Source organism: Equus caballus, chromosome 18 (assembly GCF_041296265.1).
Source record: "Equus caballus isolate H_3958 breed thoroughbred chromosome 18, TB-T2T, whole genome shotgun sequence".
In the NCBI taxonomy this organism is placed as follows: domain Eukaryota; kingdom Metazoa; phylum Chordata; class Mammalia; order Perissodactyla; family Equidae; genus Equus; species Equus caballus.
In genome coordinates, this window is record NC_091701.1 from 57165986 (window position 1) to 57184244 (window position 18259).

General features: G+C 41.9%; 1 protein-coding gene across 41 annotated transcripts in view; it reads left to right on the forward strand.

Annotated features, from left to right (window-relative positions):
* Positions 1-1234: 1234 nt before the first annotated feature.
* The window catches only part of OSBPL6 (oxysterol binding protein like 6), a 198719-nt gene continuing 181694 nt past the window's right edge, over positions 1235-18259 (forward strand). For 21 of the 41 annotated variants that reach the window (XM_070241305.1, XM_070241298.1, XM_070241302.1 and 18 more), the window contains exon 1: positions 1251-1422. The gene's annotated coding sequence lies outside the window, so the exon portion shown is untranslated. Of the gene's footprint in view, positions 1423-18259 lie in introns of all 41 variants that reach the window. The other 20 variants (XM_070241294.1, XM_014732550.3, XM_070241306.1 and 17 more) reach the window with 6 other exon arrangements.

The window sequence follows — 18259 nt, forward strand, 5'->3', positions numbered from 1 at the left end:
GCAGAGTTTCTGTCAATGGAACCCAGATAATCAAGTGAAGGTCAGCGCCCCAGTCGCTCCCTTGAGGAAACGGTCGTCACCGGGAAGGAGCTGAGGTGCAACCTCGATGTATCACCGGGCCCAGCAGCTGTTATTTTAACGACAGGACGATATGAGAAGGTTGCTAGTTAGGGCAGAATAAGCTAATTCACAAGGTGAGATTGGAGATTCAAGAGAAATTGGTTTGTGGGAAAGACTGCATATAAGTGACTATGTTTCATAGCAAATCAGGATTTTATCAGCACAGAGAGCAGTGAAACGCCGTCACAATTGCCTCAGTGGGTAGCAATATCTTTACTTTTTGAAGGCATCCCTCCCCAAGCTCATCCAATCTGGCCTCCCAGAGAGCCCAGAAAGCACTCCAGCGCTGTTTCTGTAATATCAGTGTTCTCTGGATTGTTTCCCCTGAAGATGGTGATGATAGAAACGTCTTGAAATACTTCTGACATTTCCTCAGTCATCCATTTAGAGAAAAAACGTCTGTGCAAATATTTAAATAACCCTGTCCTTCCCAGCAAATTTGCCTTTAGATTAAGCTGCCCTCGGGCATAGGCTGGGAACCGTTTCAGAGTGGAAGAGTTTAAGGGGGCGGGAAGGGTCATAGTAAGGTGGCGCTTTAAGCCACCGATTCTTTCTTTCGAGGAACCCGAGTTTCCCCGGGCCTGGGAAGTTTTTGCTCCGGAGGGTCCGGCCCAGCGGGGAGCAGGCACACTCAGTGCTGTGGCTCCACCGACCAGCCTGAAGCACGGCCTGAGACAGCGGCTCGCCCGCGCCTCCGGGGAGGCCGCCAGGCTGCTGTGCCCTTCCGAATCCTCTCTCCCACGCTGCTCGGAGAGGAGGCGCTCCAGGCCCCGAGCGCTGGGGCCCTTTGGGGCCATCCTTTGCGAACCGGGGCCGGCCCACCTCCGCCGGCCTGGGCGGGCGGGGTCGCTTCTATGGCGCTCAGGCCCGGGGATGCCCGGGGTGGGGCTCCACAGCGGTGATCTCTGGCCTCCCGCGGTGCCCACGCGGGCCGGGCCGGGGTGAGCCCAGGCAGGGGGACACCCGCGTCGCCTGCTCCCCCGGCGGCGCGGGAAGGGGTGCCCAGCTGGGCGGGCGCGCCTGCCGCCCGCGGCTCCACTCCCGCCCGCGCTTCCCCTTGCGCGCGGCAAGCTAGCGGGAGCCGGGGGCGGGGAGCCCGGAGCGCCGCCCCGCCAGCGCGCCCCGCCCGTGGGAGAGGAGGGGCTGCGGCGCGGCGGCCCACTGGAGGCGCAGCCCCGCCGCCGCTGTCGGTGCTGGAGACCGCGGCCCGGCGCAGGCGGCGTCCGCGCCTCGCTCCCCGGCCAGCCCTCGCGCCCGCCCGGCCGTGTCCGCCTCCCGCCGCTGCCGCCGCTCGCCTTCCAGGTAGGAGTGCTAGCTGCAGAGGGGACCCTTGGAGCCGCCACGACGGTGCCCGATCCGCGGCCCCGGGGCATTGTGCGCGTCCAGGGGCCGAGGACCCTGAGGGACGCGCGGGTGGGCAGCTGGCTTTGGGTCCCCGAGGCATCGCAGCCTTCCCGGGGCTCCCCTGGCCGGAGACCTCGGGCGGCCCGGAGGCGGGGGCGGCGGTGCCAGTTCAGCCCGGCAGCCGAGGTGGGAGGGGGCGTCTGGGTCACGGTCCCGGCTCGCCGCCCCCCCTTCCCCCTCGTTGTCGGGGAACTCCGGCGCCCGGGCTCCCCCAGGCTGCTGGGGATTGACGCCGGGGCAGGCAGAGGGACTGATGTAATTGTCAGCGGAGAACCGACCCGGCGCGGGAGAAAGCGCCCGCGCCGGCTCCAGCTCACGCCTACGCCGCACCTTTCAGGGAATCCGGGAAGCCGAGAGGAGCGGCTGGGGAAGTTGTGCATTGGGTTTATTGTGCGCGTGCACTGCGGACTGCCCTCGCGGGGCACCCCTGCCCACTCACTGCTGGCGCCCCTGCAGCAGCCTTCCTGCAGCCTTCGTCCACACCCGCGGCCCGGGCCGAGTCTGCCTTGCTTGGTTCGGATCGGGACAGGGTTTGCATTGCAGTCAAGACGTGCTTCCCCTGCATCAAGCCGGGAGCTGCCCGCAGATCGTGTCGCCGGGGATGCTGGGGGAGGAGGGGATGGGAGACCTGGGGAGGAAGCCGGGAAGAAGTAATGACACCAGCAGATTTTTTTAAGCCTCTACTCTATATAGACGCATCTGCGTGACACCATTTAAGCGGCTTTTGAAAGTTATGACCAGATACTGATTTTGCGGCCATTCTGTGATATACCTGAACGGTAACCTAAACATAGAGACCTAAAGCTGGGGAAAGCATTACATAATGGACATGAAGCAAATGACAGGAAACTAAGTGAACCCACGGGGTTGCCAGATTATTTCTTTCTCCCAGATGTAAAGTCTTACAGGCTTTTTCCCTATAAAAATTTGCGTTTTAAAATCACTGGACTAGCTTTAGCAAATTGTATATTATATTCAGTTGTGATTTTCTTGCAAATAGAATAATTTTTCTTGAACATCTTTTCTTAAATTTAAAAATTGCATGCTGATGGATACTGGAATATCGCAGAGCTGATTAATAAATTTGTTCTTTCTTCAAAGGTAAAATTTAAAAATATCCCATCTTAATGTCATTAACTTTGTTCTCCTCCTGGTTTTATTTTTTTTCTCTCCCCCCTTTGTTTTTTGGAAGCATTTTTGCAGTTTTAGGAACTGCAAGCTAACAATGTTGATATTCCTATCGAATGCTACAGCATTGCAGATACAAAGACTAATAATAAATGAAACAGAAGACCTCACACTAACTCAGAGTTCCCAAGGTCGAAGGGAAGCTGCGGTATAACTGGCTATGATCACCTACAGAGAATATGCGTAGCCCTCATTGGGTTATAAGGAAGGCCTTGATTGGTGGAATATTAGTCCTATTATTCTTTTACCCCTGGATTTCATGTGTTTCCCCCTAAAAATAATTTTTTTCTTCAAAATAGAAGCAAAATATTTTCAAATTAAAATCTTGGCTTTTAGATAGCCTAAAAATCCTGGTTTTGCTCATATTTTCAGTTTTGATGGTGATAACTCAATTATACATTCAGTGGATGGATTCCTTTTGGGATATCTCAGTTTCAAGTTATGATGGTTTATCAGATGTCTCTTGGTTATAGTTGAATGTGATTCTATTGGACTTTTGCAGGATTGCCTAGTAGAAGTTTTCTTGTGTCTAGATTGCTTTAACCTTATGGTAACTTTACTCCAAAAAGAATGGTAAAGAACATCCAAGATAAAGTGTTTGTGGCTGAAGGTCTGTAGTACCACTGCAGAAATAGAACTAGGTTAATGCATAAGTAGGTAAAAGTTTTATGTGACTTTATTCATGAAACTGTTAGACTAGGGAGATTTAGATTTTATTAAAATGCCTTGGTTAGGTAGCAGGCAGTAATCATTCAATGGATAATTACTTATTGAGCCCCCATCTGTTCAAGACACTGGTCTAGGCACATGCGAAATACAAATAAGAATAAAAAGATGTCCCTGCCCTTAAGAGTTTGTAGTCTACTTTGGGAGGATAAGGCATGAACTTTCAAAAGAGAGATTTTTTTTTTTTTTTTTTTTTTTTACTGCAAAGGTTAACTAATAATTATAATTCTTTGGTCTGTTTATAATTTTGCAAAAGAAGGTGTCGTACTATCTGTTGACTTCTGGGGCTTTTTTTTCCTACTCAGCATGATGTCACTAAGATTCATCCACTTCATATGTAGCTGTAGTTTCACTTTCACTGATGTACAGTATTCCATTATGTGTCCCTAACACAATGTTCTCCTGCAATGGCCTTTAATTTTTTTCACTTAAAAAAAAATTGCAGAGTGCCGCTTTGATCATTCACGTTTCCTGGGACACAAGTGCAAGTTTTTCTCTTGGTAAATACTAAGGTATAGAATTGTTGATTTGTAGGGTGTATGAACATTCAACTTACTAGATATTGTCAAATCATTTTCCAAAGTTGTTGTGCTAATTTACACAAGCCAGGGAAACAAGCAAACAAAAATCATCGAATACAAACAAGCATATATGCATATATAGATTATATATATAGATAGTATATATATATGTGTGTGTGTGTGTGTATGTTGAAATACACGTGTTTTTTTAAAAAGCAAGAGAATGATGAACTTAAAACTTAGGATGGCAGTCATCTTTTGGGAGGACCAGGGGGATGGCATGGGGAGGAACACTTAGATGGGTATAGGTTATTGGTAATGATCTAGTTCTTGGGTTTGGTGGTAATTTCTTAGGTGATCATTATATTGGAAAAAAGAAAGTCATGCAGGGATCACTGATAATTTTAAACTTCTAAGACAAAAGAAAATGAGGACAACACAGAGTCATCACAAGGCAGAACAGGCTGTTGTTCCAAAAGACCCACGAGGTGCCAGTTGAGAGATGAGGAGGCAGTCCCTGTGTGTGGGCTTGAGTTACCAAGGGCTCCTGGTAGAGACTTGCAGGAAGGATGAGCAGGAAGTGGCCTGGCTGAGAAGAGGGCCATCTTGGACAGGAAATGGTATGAACAGAAGTGGAGGAAGCCATGTGAAATTTTCCAACAGTGAACCACTCTAAGGATTTATAACAAATCTAGGGAACTGATGGATTTGGGGCTTTTAGGGGTGGGGAGAGGGGTCCAAGGGAGGGCCCCTAGTTCGGAGGCGGCTGACTGGGATGAGAGTTCTCTATTTGGAGAAAACCAAAAGGAAAGAACAGATTTAAGAAGAAACTGGGAGAAAAATCCAAGGCTTATGACCCTGGATAAGGAGAGGGGGAAGGAGTCAAGGATGTTTGATTATAATTAAAAGAAAAGGAGAAGTTGCGGCAGGAGCTTTTAGTGTGATGTAGACATGTCAAGTGTGGGGCAGTCGATATATAAGCTCACGTTTGAGAACCTGGGTGTGGAGCTGGTGGGCAGTTAGGATACGCCCATGGAAGAATGTGATCCTCTAATGACGTATCCAGGTGAGTGTGGAAGAGTATGTGAGAGAGAAGGTTACATAAAATTCATTTGTATTATTTATTATTTACTGATGTAAATGAGGTAAATAATTTCTGGGTTAAGGTGCGAAGAAGATGTTTTGGCATTGATGGTGAGGTAGGGTTCATGGAGTTGAGAATGTGCCAGGGTCAAAGTCAGAAGGGTTGGAGTCAAAGCCCACTTGACAGTTTACTAGTTGTGTGTGATTTGGGGAAGAATAACTCCGATCCTTAATTACTGCACGTCTAAAATGAAGATACCAACAGCCACTTCACATGGGTGTGGGGAATAGGATATGACTGAGGGACTGGAACCTTTAAGGGTGATGTTTGCTTTCATACCATTTCTCATCGGATGTTGCAAGGTAGTGGCACGTGCATTTATATTCTCTGACATATTCCCTCTTGAAAAATATAAAGGGTTTCCAACCCTTTAAGTTCTCATTATTATAATAATAAACAGCTGCGGATGCACCCCTATGGGTACAAGGATAAGGCTTGGTATTTCTAAGGCTATTCTGGGATAATATATGGTGTCATTTTGAATATCATTTAGCAGGCTATTTAATTTGTAAATATTGTGATAGGTTTTCAGCATTTTCTCATATTCTACAATTCTTTTTCTGACTTATATTTCTTGACATCTTTTCATCCTGTGAGTTTATTTTCTCACTGATTTGGCATCAGCTGATATAATAATTGTTGGCTCTATAGTTTTCTTCAAGAGACTGTAGTCCTCAATTGCCTTTCCCTGGCACAGTGGTTTGGAGAACATCTTGCTGATAGTTCCAACAGCAGTTGAATGGAAATGTGGCAACATGTTTAATACCAAAAAAAAAAAAAAAAAAAGACAGACGTCCCAGTGAAAAAATCTTGTTGCTTACCAATAAAATTAGAAGTTATCAAAAAAGTTCATAAGAGAATAAAGGACTCTCTGGATAAGCCTCTATTACTCAGGGATGACCATCCCCATCCCTCACTTCAGCTACACGTTCCTCACTTCCCCTAAATAGATATAAGTATTTAATGATGTGAAATACGGAGTGAACTTAGTAGCTTTGGTCAGGAGAAAGAACTAAAATTAGTTTTAGGGATAACTGACTAATGTACATCTTGGTTACTGAAATTGGTGGTCTGCCGTTCTAGCCTGGTTTTGAGTTTTCATGGACTTTGGAGGCAGTTCTGGATCCATCCATTCGATTACCAAACTCCTGGCTGATCACTTTACAGAGAGGTGACTGGTGTCTGTGGGTGTTGTGTGGAGGTGGCATGGGCACATTGAGTGCCTTTCTTCTTCATTCAGCCAGCGATTATTGGACACCTAGCGTGTGCCAGACATCATATTAGGCCCTGGGTCATAAGCATGTCTGCCCTCAAGGGTCTACCCAGAACAGAATCTACTAAAAACAAATCCCCATTGAATATGTATGCATGTGTGTGGGGTGGATCTGGCTTGGGTTTTAGAATTTGCATGAAGTATCTATTTTTTCTTTTGTTCCCTAAACTTTTTCCAGATTTATGTTTAGACCTCCTTGAGTTGAGAGCGCTGTGGGAAAAAAATGCAGCCTTTGCAAAGAACAGTTACTTTAAATGTAGTTCTATTTTATTGGCTTTTTAAAAGCAGAAGGCGTTTAAAGAAGACTTACTCGTGGTATCTCCTTTTGTCATGAAGACACTTAAGTGTTATCAAATAGGAGAAAGACAGAGGTCAGGGAAGGGATGGGTGAATTCAGATTTGTTAGCAATGGAATATGACAGTGTTGAATTGATTTTTAAAGGGAAAAATAGAAAATAGACAAAGATGAATGGTTATTAAAAGATCTGACTTGGGTTATTACAGGGAATTGAGTATATTGAGTCATGATGGTCTCTAGGTGAAGTTTCTGGTGGGTTATATGAACCCATTCTCTTGTGAGTTTGTGTTCATTTACTTTGCGTGTGAGTGTAGTTTTTAAATGTAAATGTTAAATATATGTAAATTATAAGTATTATGTTAATAAGGTGGTGAATTCTGGAAGAAGAAAAGTCCAATGACTCTTTCTGATAGTGGTTTGGCAGATTACTTGAAAGTAAAAACTACCCGTGTGAGGAAATTTCATCTGATAGGGCCAGTGTCTCAAAAAATCTATATGGAAAGCTGACAAAAGGCAGAGCTAGAAAGAAGGCCACCCACATAGCCTGCTATCCAGGACTATCTAAGAGATGACTGGGTTAGAGAGAGCGTTAAGTATGTAACTTAACTCTTAAACTTAAGTTGTTATAATTAAATAGGTAACTAAGTTTAAGTAAGTAAGCCTAAGTTCAAACAAGCAAAAAACATTTAAGTAAAATGTTGGCAGATTGTCATTTGAATATGTTTCAGCAGTGTTATGAGACTGAGTACAAAGAATTCATGATTAATACACAAAAACTACCTTCTTCTTTAGAGATGATGAATTATGTTTTTCTGTTCAAGGAAACCTATATGTCAATTTATAAAATATGTGAAGAATATACCCAGACACTGAAAGTACTCACATTTGCTTGATGTGCTGATGCTTGAATCACCCTTATATTATATTCATAAGATGTTAGGGCTGAAAGGGGTTTAAAAAATCTTCTAGGAGCCAGCCCCGTGGCCGAGTGGTTAAGTTCATGTGCTTTGCTTTGGTGGCCCAGGGTTTTCACTGGTTTGGATCCTGGGTGTGGACATGGCACCACTCATGAGGCCATGCTGAGGTGGCGTCCCACATAGCAGAGCCAGAGGCACTCACAACTAGAATATACAACTATGTACTGGGGGGCCTTGGGGAGAAGAAGAAGAAGAAAAGAAAGAGAAGATTGGCAACAGATGTTAGCTCAGGTGCCAGTCTTAGAAAAAAAATCTTCTAGGCTGATCTCTCCCATTTTCCAAGTGGGAAAACTGAGGCCCAGACATTTGACCAGTGAGGCACTAGCCCTATGTGCAAATATAGCTAGGAGGTAATGTGCCAAATAATTTACTTCGGTCGGAGGTAATAGCAAATAAAGTTCTTCCGTAAGTTATGGGTAGGCCAATGAGAAAATGAACCAATAGCAACATCTAGAGTGGGATTTTACGCTTCCTTTCTATCATTTTCCTTGAATGGCTGCTGTAGAAAGTGAAATCATACATATATTTTAGAATTCGTCTTAGGTTTTTGGAGAAAAGGCTTTGTTTTCAAGGGTGTGATGAGAGGAATAAACACTACAAATATCATTATTTAACATTTTTTGGTGTTTGCTATTTTGATACCCATAGCTTTGTCTTTAACTCAATGGACGGGAAAGGATAGAGAAAAATTAAATTATCTTGTGCTAGATACTATTCTATCTCTTTTCCTTTGTCATTCTCTTTCCATGTGCTAATGTGAGAGAAAACCAAAGTGTGAAGGGAATTGAATCAGGAATAGAACATTAACTTTTACTTCTTTATCTTGCATCTTATCTAGGCAATTCTCACTGTAGCTCTTGAGACAGACCTATCCACCTTTTGAAAAGAGTGTAGAAGTTGAAGGGAGAACAACAGCAGTGTATTTTTAGAATCTTTTTTTTCAAAAGTCAAACCTAAAATAAACCTGGCCTCAATTTCCAGCAGTAGCTTTATTTCACATCTCCTAAACCAGTGCTTAACTTTTATCATAAATTTGAAGAAGTTACCTTGTTACCTTAATGTTTTTTATACATAATACAATGTTGCCTCAAGTAACAAACTGTTATTAACTACCAAAGTTTGAAGAATAAGGTATCTAAAAGAACATTAAAATTAAAAAAAATTTTCACATGTCATTTCTGGAGATAAAGTTGAAGTCTGATTTGATTTTAAATTAAGATAGCATTTTTGGTTTCTGTTTATCTGTAGCAGCTAGACAAGCTTTTGCATATTCTCACCCCATCAGGCAACAATCTGAACAGTTTTTGTTGTATAGTTTCCTTAGAATAGAAAAAGTAGCACAGTTTGAATGGCATGTTGATTATGAAAAGACATTAATGAAATTCTTTTTGATCTCAATAAACTTTAAATTGAAGCAAAAACTAGAAAAAGAATGTGATCTCCAAGTTAGGCCAGCAAATGTAGGGCTCGTGTGAAACTCCACGAAGAAAGCGAGGGAGAAGCAGAGAGCAAAATCCACCAGAACTCTGGAAAAAGGAATAGGAAGGTCAGGAAGGGAAATAGATGGATATCACATCTTAGCTTGTCTTCTAGTCTCATTTCAGAAAGTGCCAACAGAGGAAATAAAAGTGTGAATCCGAAGGCTTATGGAGATCAGATATTATGGAAGATGGCTGTCTCTACACTTAAAAAAAAAACAGAGAAGGCCTTTAAACATCTTGAAGAATACAGAAGGCATGAGATAAAAGATTGATACATTAAACTCCATTTAAGAAGAGATAGTATGTGTCACAGGCAGAAGATAAATGTCACCACACCTGGAAGAAACTATTTATAACATGTGTCAATAGACAAGGGGTAACTCCTTAATACCCAAGGAGCGCCTGTGTATCAATAAGAAAAATGACTGTTAATCTAATAGAAAAAGGGGCACAGAAGATGAACAAACAGTTCACAGAAAAGGAATTACAAATGACACTTACAAAGATGAAATTATGTTCAATTTATTATAAGAGAAATGCAATTTTAATCTGTTTAGCCTATTAAATTGCCAAAGATCTTGACGTTTGTTAATACATTATGGTGGCAAGGCTTTGAGGAAACTGACAGGCTCATACATTGATAGGGGTACAGAATGGTACAGCAATTTGCAATATTGCCAAAATTAAAAATTCACCTAGGAAATCTAAGAAATTTTTCTACAGATATACTTGTACATTGCAGAATGAATTTGTGCAGACTTCCATTGCAGCATTGTCTGTAGTGAAAAAAGATTTAGAGAGCTAAATATCTGTCAATATAGGATTGGTTAAATAAGGAGCAGAGCCAAAAGTGGGTAGCTGTTAAAAAGAACGAGATCATTCTATGTTTGCTGATGTGGAATGATCTGTAAGATATAGTAAGGGAACAAATCAAGGTGTAGAGTAGGATATGGCCATTGGTGTTAAATATGAGATTATAAATATGTGTTTATGCCAGTAACTGTACACTGTCTCTGGAAAGTGACGCAAGAAACTGGTAACAGTGATTGCTTCTGGGGAAGAGAACTGGGTGGTTGGGGTGGGGATGGGAAGGACACCTATTTAGTATACTTAGTAACACGCTTTACTACCATTTGAATTTTTGAATATGTGAACGTATTATCTATTCAAACCAAGATAATTTTTAGATTTCTTGGGGATCACTTGTACTAATCAAGAATGTTGAGTAGAAGTTGTAACCAGTAGCAATCCTTTGTAAGGTTGGGGCCCATTCTGTGTTGATATAAGAACATGGTAGTTGCCATAATGACTCACCCTCGCTACTGTTCTGACAGGCTAAAGTTCAGAGGAGGGAAACTGGAAGAGGTTGCCCTTTGGGACAAAGTTGATTGGTTCTGTGCAGTTGCCCTGCCCTTGCCACTACGTCCCCAGCTGTCTGGTCTTACTGGGAGGGAGACCGGAGGGACACTGATTAGGACCAGGGTGCGGATGAGATTTCAGGGAGAACAGACATTGAAGAAGGTGGTGGCAGAAGCCTGAGGCTGGGAAAGCACAGAAATGGAGATGCTATTAGTTGCTACTCCAATTCCATCAGACGCAGCTCACAGTGGCAAAATAGAGAAAAATGTTATTTATGAGTCACAGGCTTGAGTTCCTCTGCTACCCCTGAGGTTTGGTATGGGGTCTAGGAATCTGCATTTTTTAAAAGAGCCCTTGGTTTTGAGAGCCTGTTCTGAGACTCTCTGATCTCTTCCACCTGCCTGTGTCATAGATAAGATGATCCCTTTCATCTCGTGAAATATCCACTCCCTGGAATATATTTTTATAATTACTTCCAAAACCATTTATGGTTTCTACTCTTAAACACATGCTTTCATAAGAGTGATTGTTTTGTTGTGCTTTGCCCTCCTAGATCCCACAAAGGGGTATCAAATATTAAGGTAAAGAATAGTTAGAAGGAGGAAGCCGAAGTAGCAACTGAATGTTTATGGGTCATAGCTTTGGGAAGAGAAATTATGTGCTGATATGAATTTAATAAGCAATAATATGAATAATTATGACTTATGTGGAAGAAAAGGAAAAGCTTGGTGACAGAGATGTGATGCTGCAAAATAATTTTCCTAAAAGGAAATAAAAATAATTAATTATCATCACTAATACATATTTATTCAAAGTTAATAGACAGAGCCCTTCATTTTAAACCAGAAATGACACTGACAAATTGTACAAGGGGAAAATACTACATCAGTCTCCTTTAACCTATAGATGTGAAGTTAGGATTAAATATGTATCCCAATAAATGAATCGAGTAAATAATATGCACTCCTTTTCTCTGTGGAAGTTCTGGTATTTTAGTGGCTATGTTCCTTTTCAAAAAAGTTTATTTGGAAACTAGGAGAAATAGGCAGCAGCCTCGTAGTGGCATGCCACGAGAAGCTTTTGGTGTCAAAGTCGGGTGATTTGAAGAGTAGAGAATGATAGTGGTGGGTGGAGAAAGGTCAGAGATGCTCTGTCTCACAGGAGAGGAGGCACTGGAATGTCTTGGGGAGGATGTGTGGCAGTGTCTGGAAGATCCTTTCCCTGACTTTCCAGGGCTCTTGAAATTTCAGGATGCATTTGATCCTTAACTACTGTATCTAATTCCTAATGGAATTTTGGGAGCAGGTTTAAGCTGACATGAATGAACATTTAACTACATTTCTTTAAGAGACTCTGTAGCATATATTAAATACATGTGAACATGGAATTGTGCTAAACTGTTTCTTTTCCTTGCCACACATTCAACTTCTTTTTTTTTTTTTTCTGTACATGCTTCTTTGAAAATAGCCTGCAATCTTGTAGTGCTGTTTATCACAATACACTCTTTTTGGAGGGGCAGTTTATATTTGACAGGAAGAGCCCTGGAGTAGGTTTCATGGATATTCAAGTTCTCTTCCCGGTTTCTCCATTTGTTAAGCACCCGATCCTAGGCCAGTAACCTCTGGGAGCCTCATCAGATAAATGAGGGTAAAATGGTGGTTGTTGGAATGATCACATTTCCCATTAATATGTGAGAACACTTAGAGAACTATTAAGTCCTCTGTAGAGAGGAGGTACAGTTATTAATCATTACATTAAATTCCCATTTACCTAGAATCCAAATAACCAGAAAACCAAAATAACTGCGTTTTTCTGTTGACTTGTCCAGAGATAACTGATTTAACGCAAACCTGCCTTGTGGAGCTATAAATTCAGAAGTGACTTGGAAATCAAATAATCAAATACCAATTACAGTTTTATTACATTCAGTAGTTTTTTTTTTAATGGTCAACAGTATGGTTCTTTGAAAATTAATTTATTACATGTGGAAAGTCTAAGTGGAAAATCTCAATTTTTGACCAATTTGTGGTAAAGCAGGCATTAGTCACGAAGGTCCACCCATCTCTGGCTGCTTCTGCCCGTGCTGCCCTTCCCTCTCCCACCCAGCCGAGGCTTTTTGCCCCCTCTCTGCCCCCATTGCCTGGCCATTGTCCTTTCCACACCCATGTCTCTCTCTCCCGGTACTTCCTACTGGCCCCCTTGCACCTCATCATTCGTGAAACCCCATGGCAGTCACTGTCCCCTACAACTCCGCGCTGCTTCTTGTTCCCCTGTTCCACTGTGCATCTTCCTTTGGTTGCGTCCTTGTATGTGTTGCCTTCCCAAGCAGAGGGGGGCTCCTTTTTTAGGGCCACGCCTCCTTACTCTTCCTTTCTGTCTTTAAAGCTCCTTAGGTGTCCTCTCTGTTGGACATTTGGTTGCTTCCCTCAGAGTGTACTTCCCTGCACTGTGGCACTTCATTTTTCTGTCCCACAAGTGACGCTTACCCCCATTAAACATGAACTTTCCCCCTCTAGATTTAGACCTTTTCCTTTTTTTTTTTTGGAGGAAGATTAGCCCTGAGCTATCTGCTGCCAATCCTCCTCTTTTTCTGAGGAAGACTGGCCCTGAGCTAACATCCGTGCCCATCTTCCTCTACTTTATACGTGGGACGCCTGCCACAGCATGGCTTGCCAAGCGGTGCCATGTCTCCACCTGGGATCCGAACTGGTGAACCCTGGGCTGAGAAAGCAGAACGTGTGCACTTAACTGCTGCTCCACCGGGTCAGCCCCAGACCTTTTCTTAAAAATGGAAATCTCTCTAGAATGTTTGATATACTTCACTTTAAAGAATTGCACATGGGGGGCTGGCCCCGTGGCCGAGCGGTTAAGTTCGCGCGCTCCGCTGCAGGCGGCCCAGTGTTTCGTTGGTTCGAATCCTGGGCGCAGATATGACACTGCTCATCAAACCACGCTGAGGCAGCGTCCCACATGCCACAACTAGATGGACACACAACGAAGAATATACAACTATGTACCGGGGGCTTTGGGGAGAAAAAGGAAAAAATAAAATCTTTAAAAAAAAAAAAAAAAAAGAATTGCACATGGAAACCCCAACAACAGAGGGCCCACTAAAGAGATGCAGTGACTCAAGACTAAGAACGTCCATTATTGCTCACGCCTGTAATGCAGATGACTTTGGCTGTGGGCAGCACTAATTGCTTCTTTGCCAAATAATCCCAGAATTTTTCTCCTTTGACTCTTAGCTGACTTTTTTTTCTTGAAGATCTTTTGCTTTCTCAGAACTTCCATTAGCTGTCAGGCTTCTGACACCTGTGCATGCTGCTCCTTCCATGAGATGAGCCTTCTCTCCTGACACATAAGAAACATTGGTTCAAAATTTAATTTTGTTTCAGCCACATCTTTGAAGTACTGAGTAAGGAATGCTTCTTGCCTCTCATTTTACTGAAGCTGCTTTTCTTTAGCTCAGAGGTTCATTTTCCAGATTAAGATGGTACAAAGTCTCACTCAGTGCTGGGTAAATCTGGTATTACTTTGTTATTAGGTTATGGGAGGGGTTATAGTTACTTCGAATATTGGAAATGAATTATCATTCTGACATTCGTTTAATCCTATCATCTTTCTCAGGATCATTAATTTATTTGACAGAATATTTCTTGGGTATCTGCTATGTGCCAGGCTCTGTGCTTTGAAGTCAGAAAAGGCCTCTGCTCTCATGGAACTGACATTCTAATGAAGGAAGACAATCAGTAAAAGTACCTTGCTGTTTTAGATACCGTTAAGAACTATGAGGACAATAAAAATGAATGATGGGGCAAAAGCAGTTGTTGTTGGTGGGTGTATTAGTTTCATGGGGCTGCCATAACAAAGTACCGTGAACTGGGTGGCTTAAAACAATCAAAATGTGTTGTCTCACAGTGCTGGAGGCTAGAAGTCCAGAAGCAAGATGGAGCCTTCTTCGCCTCTTCCATCTGCTGGCAGCCCCAGGACTTCCTTGGCTTGTGGTAGCATCTGCCTCCTTCTTCACTTGGCCTTCTTCCCTGTGTCTGTGCTGTGCGTCTCCTCTTCCTATAACGACACTGGTCATAATGGATTAAGGGCCGACCCTACACCAGTATGACCTCATTGTAACTACCTTGCAACAACCCTGTTTCCAATTGAGGTCACATCTGAGGTGTTGGGGGTTAGGACTTCAACATATCTTTTGGGAGGGGACACAGTTCAGCCCATAGTGGTGGGCTTCTTTGGGTGGACTGGCCAAGCAAGGCATTACGAGGCAGAGACATTTGAGCTGAGCCTGAATAATGGGAAGGGGCAGGTTGTGAAAAAATCAGGGTGCAGATCCTTACCTGCTAGAGGGAACAGCAAGTGCAAGGACTCAGGGAATGAGCCTGGTGGAGTCTAAAGTACGTACATTAGATTTTACACTCTTAAAAAGGGCAGAAAAGATGCCTGGTTCAGCAGGTTACTTTTATAGTTAAAGTCAATTGGATTTTACTTTTGAGCACTCTTGGATGTTTTTACTTTTAGTCGGGCAAAGACTGAAACAAATTTTCTTTAAAAATTAGCTGCTGAGGAACCAGGCCTACCAGAAGTGGCTAATCACGTTTTAAGACTCTTGTTGATTAAAAGTTCACTTTGCATTTTAATAGTAGAATTCTCCATCACTCTATTTGAGTGTATTAACTTAAAAGCTTTAAGTATAACAATATCTGAGAATTAAGCAGACTTTGTAATAGGAGAGATTATTTTCCAGTGGTAAGAAATTAATTAAGGCTAAATATAGCCTTTGAAAACCTAACATTGTATATTTTCAACAAGATTATAACATCATTGTCGTTGTCCTCTATGACACCTAGTGTTAAGTAGCATTAGTGTGATTTATGTTATATATTATGAAAACTCTTAGTTTTTTTAATTTAAAAATTTATATAGAATACAGAAAAATCTATATGGAAATAAAAATTTCCTAGGGTAGTTAGTCAAGAAGATTTTGTGTTAGACAGATTAGCGCCTTTTAGCATTCAGAAGTAGGATAAGGTAACAAAATATTGTGATATTTAATGCAAAATTGACATTATGAAATATGTATTAGTAGATTGTATATGTGTACTTTAGCCAGAATTTCGCTGTAGTTAACACAGATGTATTTGTTTATGTTACAGAAAAAGCATATTACTTATGAATAACACTCTTTTATAGAAAGTTCTAAATGAGTTCAAAAATGCTGATGTTAAATTAGATTTTTATAGTAAATGGCTATTTAGGTAAGGTTTAGGATTACAAGCACAGACTGGGGCCAAGGCTGCCTGAGTTCAAATCCTGGCTTCACTTTGTCCAGTTGTGTGACCTTGAATAAGTGATTTAACCCTTTTCTGCCTTAGTTACCTCATTCGTAAAGGGAAATATAAAACTGGTACCTAACACATAGGGTTATCGGGAGGATAGAGTGAGTTAATGCAGAGACATTTCTTAGAACAGGCACATAATAAGTCCTAGATAAGTACTAGATGTTATTATTTTTGGCATGTTAATTGAAAATTAGGTATATTAGTATTCATTAATTGGAAAATTTATTATGTAAATATAAATACAGCCATAGTGTCCCTTATGCCTTGTTACAAGTGGAAAGCTAATTTGGGCGAGATAAGAAAATTGTCAACAGTATTTGCAAGGCTCTGTTTTAATGTTAGTAATCTGTTTAAAGTATTTTATATGCTTACCCATTTAGTTGCTTATAACAATGATTGTGTTCAAGAGATTTTGTTAGGTCTTAAGGGAGAAGTAAAGATGATTAAGCTGTCAATCCTGCGCTCAAGAACCTGCCCATCCAACAGGGGAGATAAGACATACTTGGTATAATATGAACTGTAATGAGGTAAGGGTCACACCGAGAGTGTGACGTAGTGCTGGGAGGACGTCTGGAGGCTGGGAAGCAGCTACGGAGGTTTTGTGGGGAAGACAGGCATGGATGAAAATTTAGAAACTGATGACACTTTTAGGGGATGGGAAGAATAAAGGAGAATTCTGAATTAGAGAAGGAACAGTTAGATAAATAGGCGAAAGACCGAGAATCATATCCCCGAGTCAAGAGAGGAAAGAATTTCTAGGAAGAGAAGTGGGCTATCAGAAATATGACAGAAGAGTCAAGGGGAATGAGGATTGAAGAAAGACCCTGAAAAGTATTCCCTCCTCATCCTCCTTGGGGCCAGAGGGATTTGGTTGGGGATTCATTGGCTTTTCTTGACAAAAGAACATAGAGCAGAATTTCTGGGACATGGCACATAACTGAAAAAGCATCAGGTCAGGTAGGAGATATTCTATTTATATTGGTGAGATTCAAATGTAGTGAAATTTCTAGGAGTTTTTTGGGTTTTCTTTTGTAAATTCCTTAAAGAGCACTTTTAAGACTAGCCATCAATCTTTTAGCATTTTTTGTCTGCCAAGCATTCTCCTAAACTTTTGAGATGATTATCCTCCCATTTAAAGCTTTGCAGCTGCTCTTGCAGTAGATATGGGTACTTCCGTTTTACAGATGAGGGAAGCCATGGTCCAGAGAGGAGGTGACCAGCTCACAATCTGTCCGTAGTAAGTTATCAAGCTCGATTTGAAGCCAGTCTGTCTGAAGCCTGGACTCAACCAATTTTGGATAATAATTGTTTAGTGACCTCAAGACATTTTAGATGCAGAATTGTTGAGACCCAACTTTCACTGATGACCAGCCATGCTGGCCTCCTTGCTGTTCTTTAAATAAACCCGGATGTTCTCACTTCAGAGCCTTGGCACTTTTTCTTTTTCTTTCTTTAGAACACTCTTCTCCCTGCTTTGCCTCATGGGCTCTTCCTTGCCTTTCCTGTGTCAGCTCAAGTGTCAGAGAGGCCTTCCCTACCACTCCACTGAAGTACGTCCATCACTGCCCAGTGCACCCCGATCTGAGAACATCTCCTTCCTTGTGTGTTTGTCTGTTGTTGTTCATCTCCCAGTTTTCAACGTCTAGCTTGGTTACTGATGTATTCTCAGGACCTAGTTCATGATGAGTACTCAATAAATATTTGTGGAATTAATCAATGCATAATATCTCAAAGATACAAGATTTTAGTAATTGGTAAGATTTTTCAGGTTTATGGAGATACCAGAAGTGTCAGCTCATGTCCATGATTGCTTCTTTCCTATGTGATGTATATGCCTTTCCCAATAATTTTAAATTAAAAGCTGGGTAACATTTTAAAGGAAAGCTGTACAGATTTCTTCTGTATTTAAAGTGATACAAGTTCATTGTAGAAAAATTTGCAAACACAGAAAAGAATATTTTAAAATCACCTGTAAGACTGTTTCTGGAAGCTAAATTTTAACATTTGGATATATTCCTTCAATTCTTTACAGATTGCTTTCTTTTATTCAACAGTGTATCATGAATATTTCTTGTGTCATTTATTATTCTCCTAAACTTAATTTTTTAAATAGATTTTTTTTAAGCAGTTTTAGATTCACAGCAAAATTGTACAGAGATTTCCCACATACCCACTTCCCCCAAATAGGCGCAGCCTCCAGTGTGAACACCCAGCACGAGTGGTACATTTGTTCCAGTCAGTGAACCTACACTGACACATCGTCATCACCCAAACACCATAGCTGACATTAGGGTTCACTTTTGGTGCTGTACATTCCATGGGTTTTGATAAGTATGTGATGGCATGTGTCCACCATCATAGTATCATGCAGAGTAGCTTCACTGCCCTCAAAACCCTCTGTGCTCGGCCTAGTCATC